Source organism: Coffea eugenioides, chromosome 4 (genome assembly GCF_003713205.1).
Source record: "Coffea eugenioides isolate CCC68of chromosome 4, Ceug_1.0, whole genome shotgun sequence".
Lineage (NCBI taxonomy): Eukaryota > Viridiplantae > Streptophyta > Magnoliopsida > Gentianales > Rubiaceae > Coffea > Coffea eugenioides.
Genome location: NC_040038.1, coordinates 12,991,425 through 13,004,280, shown reverse-complemented (window position 1 = coordinate 13,004,280; position 12,856 = coordinate 12,991,425). Strand labels below are relative to the sequence as shown.

The 12,856-nt window shown below is 35.2% G+C and overlaps 1 non-coding gene across 1 annotated transcript; it reads right to left on the bottom strand.

Moving 5' to 3' along the window:
- Positions 1-12,337: 12,337 nt before the first annotated feature.
- Positions 12,338-12,444, bottom strand: LOC113769704. Its single transcript, XR_003468251.1, has one exon. It is a non-coding gene; the product is annotated as a small nucleolar RNA R71 (small nucleolar RNA).
- Between the last annotated feature and the right edge of the window lie 412 nt (positions 12,445-12,856).

Genomic DNA, 12,856 nt, shown 5'->3' with positions numbered 1-12,856 from the left:
TTTTGGGGAAAAAGAAAATTTTACGTGCATATGGAGGATTTTTATGGCTGCAATCGAAAGAAGTACAATTAGTTGTTGAGGGAATTGGTAGAAAAGTAAGCATTTTGCAGGCTGATAGTCAGCTATGTCAACGAAAGAAAGAGGAGGACTGAGAAAGCTTTCGGGTCTTGACTCTTGAACCTAAAGAATGACTAAAAGTGTTTAAGACAAAAATTCATGGTTAAGTGTTAGACTAACCTCTTGCAAATTTGGATGTTTCACTAATTGACCGGCCTAATATGACTTACACTAATTAGACTCACTCCATTATCTAGTTAATCAGAAAAGAGCCCATGTGATGAATAGAGCCCACAAACAGTATACAACTATTTGTATTTGATCACAAAATTATAAAGGAATAATTTCAAATGTACAAAAATGACCCTGAATAGTTAGCAATTATTTTGATAGGTAGCTTTCATGGAAGGACCCAACTGACCTTTTCCACCAATAAAAATACAAACAAAAGAAAGAAAGGAAAATAATTAAGCTGTTATTACCAATTAGCCCCAAATAGTATGGAACTATTGATACTTACAATTTGGATACCAAGTCCCAAATAGACATTTCTCACTCCTTAATGCCCAAAATAAAGAAATGAAAATTGCTTCCTCCAATAATACCTTAACACTTGGCATTCAATGAGAACTTGAGTTGTTCTCTTATCTAGTAGGTAGACATCCAGATAGCATTGGTGTTCCTCAAAAAAAAAAAAGAAAGATAGCATTGGTGTCCGTATATTTCCATTGAATCCCGCCTGGTGCCTATGTGGATCCGTTACACGTGTCTGACATAATGTCCATAATAAAAGTTTCTGAAATTATCCCGATATTCGAAATGTCCATTTTCAGCCTTGAACTTTGAACACCATAAAATGCCAAAACACGTGAATTATACTAGCATGGGTCTGGCCGTGCCATGCACCGGCCTGCCCAGTAATATCAATAACTAAATTGTGGGCCAAAAAATTTTTGCTGTCTATTTAACTCTTTTGTTGTTTGTGTCTGCTGTAATAATGAGGATAATTTGCTCAAACTTCATAATGTATTTGTCAGTTCAAGGGATAAATCATATGCAAATCACAACCATAGATTACATAAACCAAGCCATTCATGTTTTAGCAGGACATGTAATTCAGTGCCAGCCACTGCATAGTAGCAGCTCTAAGTAAGATTCATTGCTTACGGAAGTGTTGCATTGCTAACTAAACTATTAATAGTTATATTGGGATCTATTATTTCTGGAGTGAAAAGAATAATGGATCGTAACATAATTCAAAAAAGATTGTCTAAGCAATGGAGGCAGTCATTCAGCTAGTTAACAAAAGACTTAGCAAAAGTACAAAATTAGGCAATTTCAGACCTGCTTGGCTTTAACTTTCTTTGCTGGACTATCTTGGATATTGCTAGATGGAGTGTTCTATTGAGTTGTTTCTTTAGTAGACTGCTGAGTAGTCTCTGTTGGATGTTTGCATGGTGTTTTTGCTGGTAAATTTTCATTCCGAGATGGACTTTCTAGAAAGCCATGACTTCTTTTCACTCTTCTGCTTGTACATACACAAGCAAATTCTTGTTTTCTTCCTAATTCAAAGTACACCTGAATGATTATAGTCAGAATACAGATAGAGAAATCACAATGGGAGTGCATTAATATTTTATAGTCAAAAGTAAAAAGAAGATTAAATTTACCATTGCCTCAAAACGAGTTCACCTGGCAGTAGAGGATTTATTAGAATATCAGACAACTATCTTGTAGTGAATGACAAAACTGCAGAAATCATGAAAATTTTTGGTAAGACAGAACTACAGAAATCATGAAAAATTTTAGTAAGAGAATATATGAAGAATTTAGAAGTCTATTAGTAAACAATTATAATGCATAGAGAAAGTTTTACTATTGAATGTAGTTACTTTGACGTGCATAACTATGATTAAGGGGCAGTGTTAATCATGTTTGCTATTTTGCTTCCTTCATCATGTTCAAATTCATTGTACAAAGTGATAAGCATGAGTCTTTTCCTATCAGGTATAGAAAAGAATTGTAAGTGTTATCCTTGATCTAAAAGATAGATATAACCTAATCCAAAAAACTACCATCTCACTTATTCTTTCAGGCATAAAATCATACACATAATAGTACTTAAATTTAATGCAATAAGACAAACCTTGTTAAATCACTTTGAAACTTAAATCTCTACCTTGATGCAGACAAATCTAAAAATTAGAAAAAATATAAATCATTGATGGTGATTTATAAGAACAACAGGGGCGCCTTTTTGACAAAAGGGAAAATGATTCCAAGTAAAAAAATATAACTACGAGTAGAAGGAGGGAAGAGAACAATTGTGCCTATGTTTTCTCTACTCTCTTCAATATTGGCGAAACTGAGAAAATGGCATAAGAAGGCTTTGTTGTTTCCCTTTTTGTGTAAATGATGGGTTTTGGAAGCTGTACCATACATGATTAAAACATTCTTTTATAAAAGCAAACATCACTTCAGGAAAGAGAAGAATCTCACTGTTAAATTCAAACCTAGTACAAAAATGATTGATAAATTGGTACAACATTCATCCCTAAAGTGAGCAGATTTTTGGGGAAAAAGAAAATTTTACGTGCATATGGAGGATTTTTATGGCTGCAATCGAAAGAAGTACAATTAGTTGTTGAGGGAATTGGTAGAAAAGTAAGCATTTTGCAGGCTGATAGTCAGCTATGTCAACGAAAGAAAGAGGAGGACTGAGAAAGCTTTCGGGTCTTGACTCTTGAACCTAAAGAATGACTAAAAGTGTTTAAGACAAAAATTCATGGTTAAGTGTTAGACTAACCTCTTGCAAATTTGGATGTTTCACTAATTGACCGGCCTAATATGACTTACACTAATTAGACTCACTCCATTATCTAGTTAATCAGAAAAGAGCCCATGTGATGAATAGAGCCCACAAACAGTATACAACTATTTGCATTTGATCACAAAATTATAAAGGAATAATTTCAAATGTACAAAAATGACCCTGAATAGTTAGCAACTATTTTGATAGGTAGCTTTCATGGAAGGACCCAACTGACCTTTTCCACCAATAAAAATACAAACAAAAGAAAGAAAGGAAAATAATTAAGCTGTTATTACCAATTAGCCCCAAATAGTATGGAACTATTGATACTTACAATTTGGATACCAAGTCCCAAATAGACATTTCTCACTCCTTAATGCCCAAAATAAAGAAATGAAAATTGCTTCCTCCAATAATACCTTAACACTTGGCATTCAATGAGAACTTGAGTTGTTCTCTTATCTAGTAGGTGGATAAGATAGGAGGAAGATTGAAAAAGCAAGCTTTGAAGTGTGACATTTCACCCCCAAAAAAAAGGACGTAGGTAGGGGTCCGAATTACATAAAATGGACAAAATAAAGAGTAAAATAAAGGCAAAGTAAGTACATTGAATGGGGAATATTTTATTTATTTATTTATTTATTTTGATAATAGAGGGAAATGATTTCATTGATTTATTGCATTGAAAATCAGCTAGCAGCACGTACAACATAGGATAAGGAGCCCTCTTGCTGGAGAGGAAAAAAGCAAGAAATATAAAAGTAGAAATACGCAATGAAGTTATAGTCCACGGGACCGGGGACCTCAAGATGGCAACCAGAAGGAATAAATATAGCGAATTCGGTACAAGGAATGAAGATGGCAAACTTCACCTGGCTTTCTAATGTTACCATCATGATGGTTGACCAGCCGCTTGGAAAAGAACAGCTGCCCTAAAGACTCGTGCGTGAGTTTCAATTTGTTCCAGCAAATTTTTTCGGCTCGATCTATGCCACGTTCCTCGACCCCTCTGCGGGAAACTATAGTCAAATATTCTGAAGTTCGGGGCAGCGGATACTGTGTCCGCATCAAGCCTACTGATAAAATCTTCTGGCATGTCCACAAGCTCAAGCTTATCAAGAGTAGATATGTGCTTCAGCTCTTCCGGCAACTTCCGTAATCTGCTGCAGCTCCTGATTCTCAGGCACTGGAGCTGTGGCAATGCACCTTTCTCCACCTTTATTTCATCCAAATCATATAGGCAGCTGAGCTCAAGGAATTTCAATTGGTGAAACCGATGCCTAGAAATGACCATATGCTGTGGTCCCCTATATGCATATTTCATTTTGAGGAACGACAACTGTCCCAACTTCTCTAGTACTGGCATTGGTTCATCCGTGAGATTTGTGAGCGAGAGAGATTTGGAGGAAAATCAGGAGGCAGCATTCTCAAACCCGGCCCGGATAGCTTAAGCTCTGTTACATGATGGAGCATAGAAAGTCCACCTAGAGATTGTGGCCACCGCCCTCCCGAATAACAATAAAGATGTAACATCTTTAGGCTTCCAACCTCAGATAAATGCATGCAGAGTTTGTCTATGTCTGACCTGTCATCTACTCTAATCCCCAGTTTCTGAAGACTTGTCAAAGTTGTCATATTATTGTGCATAATGTGATCAAAGCATATGCCCAACAGAGTTTGGAGATTCCTCAATCCTTCAATCTTAAGAGGCACTTTACATCTTATTTCATATGCATATAGATGCTGTAAACTTTCCAGCTTCCAAATGAAATTTGAAACTATCACTAGCTTACTGGTCCGTATGTCAAGAGTTTGTAGGTATCGCAAGCAACCGAAGGAATGAGGGAGCCTTCTAATGGATGTGTCTCTTAAATTGAGGTACCTTAGAAGCCTGACTTCACCAATTTCTTTTGGCAAATTACCCATCTTTAACTTTCTCAAGGTCTAGTATCCTAAGCTTTTTGAAACTTTTGAAGCTAAGACTAATGTCTTCCCCGTAACGACGGATATTGAAAAAAAGTAGAGACCGGAGAGGAGGGGTCGAAGTCCCAAAATAATTTTCATCCCAAGGGAGAACATGAACAGCAAGGTACCTGGATTTGGCTGATATTTTATCATCTCTGGTGTCATGGATCTGAAAAAAATTTTCATCCTCTGCCTTTCTGATTGCAAGTTCTCGTAGCAAATCATGGACTCTGCAGCTTTTAATCCTCTCATCAACAGTCATTTCCGCCACTTGGACCATATTCAATTTGCCAAAAAGGACAAAGTTGAGCAATTTGCATTGAAACGGGAAAATGTTGATCAACTTGTTTCCGAGTACGCCATCCTCCAAAAATGCATACAGATCTGAACCTGAGGAATAAGTCAGTGGTTGGACTTTTGCCCTCACTTCAATAGTCTATGAAAAGCAACCCAAAAAAAAAGGACTGCGACGCTCTGTTAGACAAAGACTAGTCAATTGGGGCATCTTTGGTAGTTATAATCCAAAAACGTTTGCCCATTGAGATGGGGAATGCATATGATGTGATGTGCAACGCAAATAATTCTAGCATTGGTTTATTTATTATGGTAAGACTAGAAAATTTTGTTCTAATATAAATGTGATATCAACCACACAACCTGTTAGCACTAACACAAGCCCGACAGCCAGTCAATTTAAAACAAAAAAAAATTCATGTTGTAGGGCTGTGAATTTTTAAAAAAAAAAATTTGGCTTTTGACATAGCCCGGTAGCAATAATTTAAGAAGTACCTTGTCAGAGTTATATATGTCTGATTTTTCTTTTTTTTTTTGGCAATATTTTGAGTGATTAGCCCTTTTTTTTAGGATAAAACAGTTGAAATATATGGCTTGTAGTGTCTGTAGTGACAATAATGCCTAGATCTCACAAAATCCCTTTGCAGTACATTGGCGTAAAATATGCCACATAACCACGACACCTTAACATACACAATTAACTATATATTAGCCCTGATAATTAATCCCTTGCCTTTTGGCAAAAAATATTTTTTATCTCTCACTTTTAAAATGCTGCAAACTAGTTCCTCACATTTTAAAAATGAAGCAAGATTGACAATTTAATATAGATTTTAGATATAAAATTGGAAGATCACTATAAAAAGACATTAAGTCACTGTAAAAAGGAAAAAATTAAAAATTATAATACACTACGTAGAAAAAGTTAAAATTTTTTGCGACAATGACATTGGTCAACATAAAAAGGAAAAAAATTTTAAAATAATAATAAAAAAACCCCCTAAGTTACAAAATTTTGTAGTTCAAAAATTGTTTAAACTTTTTTGAGTGAAGGGTTTGTTTTTTGATGTTATAACTTTTAAATTTTTCTTTCATAGAGAGAATGGTTTGTTTTTGATGTTATAATTTTAATTTTTTTCTTTTTATGTTAACTTAATATCACTTTTTGAAAATTTTTTTATTTCTAAGAGAGAAGGTTTTTTTTATGTTGTAATTTTTAATCTTTTCCTTTTTCTATTGACTTAATATCGCGTACATATCAGATATAGTTAGATTTGGTTAAAACTAAAGTGATGTTTCAATTTTATCCTTGAAATCTATATCAGGTTATCATTCTGGGATTAATTTGCTTCGCTTTTTAAATGTGAGGGACTAATTTATTATATTTTAAAAAGAAAGAAAAAAAGTTTTCTTTTCTAAAATGTAAGAGATGAAACATATCATTTTTTTTTGGTGAGAAATCCTTTTACGGCGGAGAGGGATACTGCCCTAATCTATATGGTTTACTGACTGTATGTCTTGTAATAACACCACCTCCCTCACCCCACTTCCCTCCAAGGTTAAGGATATTCTCACTGTCCAAGATATTTTGTGCTGAATACATTGTTATAACAAACATATGATTTTCATTTTATATTTACTTTTCAAGTATTATTATTGTTTATATAATCGTATCCTCAAATTTTTGTTATACCTTAGACTATTGTTAGTATTAGAATTGAGAAAAATGCCAAAACAGTTGCTATGCATTCTATAAAATTTCCCATTTTATAACGCAATTGTTACTTTTGCTTTGTGATCAGCTATACAAGCACGCCTAATTTTTCTTAGTTTTATATTAATTCTATCTTTGCTAAATATAGTACAAAATGTGAATCATTTTGAGACTTACATTCAACCTTCACATAAGTGACAAAAGAACATTTCTTGCTTGGTTGAAACCAAAAGAACATTTATTCAGTTTTTCCAGAAGCGAAATTCCATTTGTTGCAAAAGAACATTTATTCAGTTTTTCTTGAAGCGAATTCCATTTTTTTCCTTTTTCTCCTAGATGAAAATTCCATCCCATTGTTCACCTTAGGCATCTCTTGTTTGATGTGGTAGTATTACAGTGGTTTTGTGACATGATGAATGTTAACTAAAAAAGTGTATAGAAAGATAAAAAGATGATTGAAATGCATATTTATGATACAACCAATTTTGTTTTTTTAAATAATCACTTATGCAAAAAACATGTTCTTCCACTAAGCACCGCTTACTCCAGCATCTTAAGGATAAAACATATAGCTCTTGTTCACCCATACTTTTTATTTTATTTATATATGTTGACAAATAAATCAAACCTAAAAGTTTTAGTTGATTATTTAATAGTTTTACCTACAGTTAAATTTTTTAGTAGTTGTGTTATTTAAAAGTTTATATTTTATTTGATAATTTATTAACGTAATAGTTTCTTATTTTACAAGTCTAGTAAGTTATAAATAGCGCATTAGTTAAAATCTTTCTATGATTTAATTCTATAAAGTAATGATCGAAGATGTGTTAATGCCTGCAAGACGCAGCTGCAGGCGGTGACACATGCAGGAGGAGAAATCGAGGTGATAAGATGGAAAGGTCAAAGTCTCCATTATTTACACTTTCGATGTATAAAAAACAACCGAGCAACAAGGTAACATGAGTCCCTCGGGGTTGGCTCGACTGGTGCTGGGGAAGCCTCTTTAGGTTCTGGCATCGGGTGATCGCTGTTCGATTTCTGTTAACGTCTTGTGTCTCTTGGGGGGCGGGGGGCACAAGCGCAATGGGATTAATCGGGCCCGGGATATTATCCCGTTGAATCCCGAATACCCACTGCGTCCGAAAAAAAGTAACATGAGATACGGTGCACAAATTAGTTTCTAAAAGAAGCCACTGGTTTCAAATAAGAGGAGGATAGGTGCGTTAGACATCGCCACTGTTTTGAAGCCATCAGTTCCAGTTTCAAAATTCACAGTTTCGATTCTTTTGAAAGATAGAACATAAATCAGTTCTCAAAATAGTAGTTACGATTGCGTTTCTTGAACCTACGATTTCAGTTACGGTTCTGATTCTTTTTGTTATATTTAAACACTTATTGGTATAAAATTGATTTTAAAAAAATATGATAATGAATGTAAAAACAAAAAAAAATTATTATATCATCATGTGCAAGAAAATGAAAAAATTATGCAAATTTTATGAAAAATATTTTATTATTGATTAGATTATATTCGTCTTAGATTTAAATTAGTCATGGGGTATAGACTTATTAATGGAATGGGATAATGAGTTGTTGGATTAGAATTAGAGCTACTGGTATTAGATGTTGACTATTGATATTGAACTATAAACTGCTTAAATATGTTTAGGTGGCAAATATTTTTTAGATGGTTTAAATGGGCTGTAAACCACCGATTTCGATTCTGGTTCTGATTCATAATTTTGTTGAATCTAAATCTAAACTTTAGCCACAATTATGGTGAGTAAATTCTTAAATTGTGAAGGAAAAAAAGTTGTTCTACAAGGGGGGCAATTTTTGAAGTTAGTTCTAGAATTATGATCTTCGCATTTGTGAAATGCGAGTTCAAAGACTTCGCATTTCACAAATGCGAGGTCAGTGTTTCAAAAAAAAAAAGAAAGGTTTTTGGAAAAAGTAAAAAAAAAAAACACGAAGCTCGCATTTGGCGAATACGAGCGCCAAATGCGAGCTGAGTACCTACTCAATCTGAACAAGAAGGCAGAGCTCCTAATTACGGCACATTCAAATCTGTCTCCTAACCGGCAGAAATTAGAGCTCAGTATCTCCATCTAGCTCACTCTCTCTTCTCTTTTGCTGAGCTAGACACCAGCCCAAGCTTCCAGGATCGGCAAACGAAATCCCTCACATCTTTCTCGTCAGAAGCTCTCCGCCATTGTAGAGCTTGGACCTCTGTTCGGAACCCATGTTTGTGCTGTGCCCTAATTGTTAAACCACTCTTCTATAAAAATGTATATCATGTTAGGTATTAGTTATTTGACTGTGTATATCTATAAAAGATAGTGCAATGGTATGTATAACTTTGAAGTGGTTATTGGCCTAAATAAGGTGCGTGATGTACATCATGGTTATCAGAATATACCATATGTTATTCATCAATAATACTATATCAAAAGCTTTTACTAGATGGTTATTTGTTCCAATTGCCTATTAAATCAACCATTAGTGCTTATGAGAGTGTATTAAATATTTAGTAGAGAGGTAGTTTATTTCAATAAGTAACATGTATATAAATACTTAGTAAATGTACAATCTGGTTGAAATAATGTACACCGTGTTATCGATCAAGTACGATGCATAGAAATTATTGAACATGCGGTTATTTGTTCACATGCATATTACAATTAGCCATCGCAGCAATATGCATAGTGCAATGGTATGCATACATTTGGAATGGTTATTGGTGTTTTGACCCACTTGTGCATCTTCTTGCAAGTTGCAGTGGGTATGTAGTTTTATCTATATGACTAATACTAATTTGTCTATAAACACCTTACACGGGATGATCTATGAGGTACAATCAGTTTACAAACATGTACATTATGTTAGATATTAGTTACTTGACTGTGCATATCTATAAAAGATAGTGTAATGGTACGCACAAATTTGGAATGATTATTTAGCCCTTTGATCAATTTGTGCATCTCCCTATAGTAGATGTGTAATTTTACTTGTATGAGTAGTCCTTGTTTGTTTGTGAGTACTTTACACAGGGTGATCTATGAAATATAATCAGTTTACAAAAATGTGTATCATGTTAGGTGTTAGTTACTTGACTAAGCTATTGCAGAGCTCCTTTGAACGTTCTTCCAAACGAATAGAGTGAAATGCGCGTGTATGCAAGGTCACTGACCTCGCATGATAGAGCAATTGTTGGGCACCATTTGCGATGTTATTTGGTCATAATTTTGGCTACTTATTGTACTAAGTATTGAGATTTTGCTCATATTTGATATTTGTGTAAATTGCAGGCGGTTGGTGTTAAAAGTGGTAGCTTAGGGAGAATTTTCAAAAGACTCTTCATCTCAGGGCGTGCCCATGCCAAAAACTGTAGAAGGATACCCAAAAGCCGGACTCGCGGGATTGGTAGCAGTAGGGCCAATTAGGAAATCAGGTCCACGTGAACCGCTAAGATGCATGGGATTAAAATCCCTAGACAAAGTCTTGCTTTCTTTGCTTTTCTTTTCGGCAGCTACAAAAAAAGGAAGAATGCCAGATTCACGGAGGGATCAATTAGATTAGCTTTTGCTTTGTTCTGTCAGGCGTTTTTTTTCTTTTCTCTTCAGCAGCAATTAGAAAAAAAAACCAGAATCACGTGGGCTTAGTAGATTACTTTTTAATTCTTCCCTGTAAACGTTTTTTATTTTCGGTTTTCATTCTATACGATTTTCTATTAGCTTTTAGCCTTTTTTCTTGACTTTGCTCCAGTATGGACACGAAATAAGAAAAGAAACTAAGGGACTCTCTCATTCGTTTCTCTGTTAATTCATCTTACCCAATTCCTTAGCAATTAATTCTTTGGCAATTGTTTGGATGAAATCAATCAATCCACACGAGATTGATACGATGAGGAGCGGCTAGTTTTCTCCTCTACCCAAAGGTCGACGCGAGGGGTACGGTCCATAACATCTGTGAGATCTAATTGAATTTTCATTATTTCTTCCAATTCGTTACTATTTATGCGTTTCCTGGATTAATTGTTCATGGGTATTTTATTAATTGAGTGCCAACGACCGGATATTTATTTAATTTAATAGCCTACTGCCACGTTAATTAAATTGAATCCGTAATTGTTCGTTTAGTTGACAACTAGTGGCAACCACCATAATTGATTTTATATTAGGAAAACGTAAGATCTAGTTTAAATAAACCCTCTTAGCATGTTTATTGGTTAGGGTTGGGTTCTTCTAACTTTAATGCGACTGGATAATTAAATTTCTACGGTCGTATCTAGAGATGTTTTCTGATTAGAGAAGCAGTCAATGGTCGTGTCTTGACTGTTGAAAAAGTAAGGAGGAACTGGTTGTCAGAATTTGTTGATAATTATAACCAACCTAGTGACAGATGAATGAAATATCTTTACATCAATGATCATTTTATTGGACCGTGCCTGAACAGTTGATTCTTTGGGTAGAATTCTATTAATTACTATTTTTAGTAAATTGAACTTGTTGCGTTAGCTTTTAAATTTTATTTATTTTATTTTCATTTTCATCCCATTAATTATACCCCAATTTTGTTCAATTGACTTGGAAGGAAACAATTTTCTATCCGTTCCCTATGGAATCTACTCTACTTGTCATTATATGCAAATTTAATACTTTCATAGACAATTCTGGTATATCGGATCAAGCAAACTCTTCGGGAATAAGGTAAATCAAATAACCCATTGCACACCTAGGGTTCCTGCTCCAGTACTCGGATTTGTTCTATAATTAATTGTGGTGGTAATTAGGACTTTCTTAATAATTATTATTACACAGGTTCGACACCTGTCAATTTTTGGTGCCGTTGCAGGGGAACGGCGTTTTGGTTAATTTTGTTTCTTTCTAAGTTGTTCTATTTGGATTTGTTTGGTATTTTTCTAGTTTATGTCTCGTTCTTCTCGTATATGCGAATTGATTTTCGACCCGAAAGTAGAGAAGACTGCGCGCCGAACTAAAAAAAAGATTAGACAGCTCAGAGAGGAACAATCTAGCATTGCATCTCAGGGACTGGATCTTGAGGTTGAATCAACAGATTCGAGTGGTGAAAATTCAAGTGACACAAGCCAAGAGGACATCCTTATGGCGAATGCAAGAACACTAAGGGAGTTAGCTGTTCCGGAATTGCCCTAATAGTCTTTATGCATTACATTTCCAACTCTAGCAGAGAATACCTCCTTCGAACTGAAGTCGGGGTTAATTCACCTCTTACTCTCATTCCATGGCCTTTCGGGGAAGGAACCCCATAAACATATTCAGGAGTTTGAAATGGTATGTTTCAGTATGAAACCTCCAGAAATTACTAAGGAGCAGATCAAACTTAGAGCTTTCATTTTCCGCCTCAAGGATGCAGCAAAAGATTGGTTATACTACCTACCTGTGGGTAGTATCACAACATGGGCCCAACTAAAAAAGAAATTTTTGAAAAAATTTTTCCCTGCATCCCGGGCAGCAAGTCTAAGAAAAGAGATATGCAGCATTAAATAGTATTCTGGAGAATTTCTATATGACTATTGGGAGAGATTCAATAAATTGTGCACTAGATGCCCACAGCATCAAATTAGTGAACAACTATTGATCCAATACTTCTATGAAGGAGTTCAATCATCTGATAGGAGTATCAGCGATGCTGCGAGTGAAGGAGCATTGGCGAACAAGACACCTAGAGAAGCATGGTTGCTTATTGAAGTTATGGCAGAGAACTCTCAACAGTTTGATTTTCGTGAGAGTAACCCTACCCGTAGAGTTAATGAGGTAGAGACGTCATCCATTCAGCAGCAGCTATCAGAGCTAACATCTTTTGCTCGACAATTAGCTGTAGGGAACGTGCACCAATCAAAAGGTCTGTGGAATCTGTACAAATATGGGCCACCCTACTGACTCATGCCCCATGTTGCAAAAGGATGAAGCTGAACAAGTAAACATGGCTGGAGGCGTGCCCGCGCCTCGTAGACAGTACGATCTATACTCCAA